Genomic DNA, 2551 nt, shown 5'->3' with positions numbered 1-2551 from the left:
AATTTATCAAAATACTAGTAGATGCACATTAATAAGGCTTGGTTTAGTAAACCTTTTTGAAAAAGTACTTGTACTTTTTAAAAACTCAAACTCCTCATTCTATGTGCTTGTTTTGACAGTTTTTAAAAGATCGGGGTACTTTTGAAAGTACGTATAGAATTTTTTAAAATTTACTTGTACTTTTCAAAATTTAAAAGTCTAATATAACCTCATATGTTAATTAATTTTTAAATTTAATGTTTACATTTATATCTATTATAATATTTTTAAAATTTTAAGACTATTTTACCAAACAAAATTATTGTTACTTGTGTTTATTAAAAGTTATTTTTAAATTGATTTATCAAACATAAATGTTACCACTTTTAAAAAATCATCTTTTAAAAGTTAATTTTATAAACTATTTTTAAAAAGTCAAAATTTTACTGAACTATATCTAAATCTGACCGCCTCAATCAAGGAAAACAATATGTCCTTACAAAATATTTTGTATTTCTTTTTATATAAAATATAAACATTTTAATTCTTAAGATATATATTAATAAAAATTTATTTTTAATATACTATTAATATAAAATAATTTTATATGGCATACATTTAATTACATAATATTACGTTTATTTTTATTTATTTTAATTGTTTATTTGATATTATAATTTATCTCATAAAATTTGAAATTTTTAAATAAACAATTTAATTATTTTAATTATCAAAATAAATAATTTATAGCGTACTTACTAATTTATGTCATATTTATTTATATCGTTTATATGATAAACAAAATAATTTTATATGTATTTTATTTATAATATAAATTAAATACGTGTATTTTTTCAATTTTCATATATCTCATTTACTTTAAAAAGAAATTAAGAATGTGTGTCACGTGATAATATTTGAGGTGCAGGTGACGTGAGGGACAAAAGTAGCTTGAAAAGTATCATTGAATTTCAAAATATATATGAAATAAATTATTATTTCTACTCATAAAAAATACAAATGTTAATAAATGTACCTATAAAACGATAATTATAATTATGAAGATGATTTATGTGTGTCAAAAATATCCTAATAAACCAATTACCTAACTAACGTTCGGGTATTTTTGGTACACGGAGACCATATTCCTTACTTACAATTGTCGTTTTATTTTTATATGAGTACATTTGTCAATATCTATATTTTTTATGGTACAAATGATAATTTATTCAACATATATATTTTCTGGCGGATTTTTTTAAATAAATAATTTAATTATTTTAATTACTAAAATAAATAATTTATAGCGTATTTACTAATTTATATCGCGTTTATTTATATCATTTATATTATAAATGAGATAATTTTTCACGTATTTCATTTACAATATAAATCAAATATGTGACAAACATAAAAAATCTGAACAAATTATATCTCAGTTAAAAATTTAAAATATTATTTGAATTAATTTAGTGTAAATCCTAATAAAAAACCGTTAGTGGATAGAAGTGAATGAGTAGAAGAAACAGCAATAATATTGTTTATTTTAAATAGACAGTTCATCTTTTTTATTATTTAAAATGGACTATTTATCTTTTTTATTATTTAAAATTGTCTATCTTTTTTATTATTTAAAATATTATATTTTTAAAAATTTGGTCCAATTTAAATTATTAATATTTTTTATTATTTTTAAATATTATATTTATTTATTTATAAATACATATATCTCGTTTACACTTTAAACGAGATATTTTTTCATGTATCTCGTTTAATATAAATGAGATACGTACACAATTATTTCAATTACAGTGTAAACGAAATAAATAAATGTAATATAAATTAATAAATACACTATAAATTATTTATTTTAATAATTAAAATTATTAAATTATTTATTTAAAAAAAATCCGTTCGAAAAGATATATGTTTTGAATTTCAATGATACTTTTCAACCTATTTTTGTCCCTCACGTCACCTGCACCTCAGCTATTATCACGTGACACACATTCTTAGTTTCTTCCTCAAGACGTCAACAAATATTGAGACGTTTCATAAAGTGATAAAACCATGATTGTATTTGTACAACGCTATATATGGAATGAACCATCTCAAATTTAAAGTATATAAACACATACATATGTATAATTATTTAATTTGTATCATGGTTATTTAAGAATACTAAAAATTTAAAATTATTTAAATAGTTTTATTTACTTGTATAATTACTTTTTAAAAATAATTAGTTATATGACAATTATTTTTATTTATATATTTTAGTTGAAAAGTGATTTAAGATAATGTATATTGTGTTTGATTTATATTAAAAAAATATTAGGTGACCAATATTTTTTATATTTGTCTTGTAGTTGAATTAATATTAACTAATTTTCTATTTTTATGAAAATGTGTTGGCTTCTAGTATTTTCTTAAAAAAGTTTATTTTTCACTAGTATATTACGAAAATAAATATAAACTTATTTTTATATTAATTAATACCTAATACATGAAGTTAAATTGGTAAAATTATAATAATTCAAAAATAACGAGCTCTTAAATGATTAGTTTTAAA

This window comes from Arachis duranensis, chromosome 7 (genome assembly GCF_000817695.3).
Source record: "Arachis duranensis cultivar V14167 chromosome 7, aradu.V14167.gnm2.J7QH, whole genome shotgun sequence".
NCBI lineage: Eukaryota > Viridiplantae > Streptophyta > Magnoliopsida > Fabales > Fabaceae > Arachis > Arachis duranensis.
Note: the sequence above shows the minus strand (reverse complement) of the source record.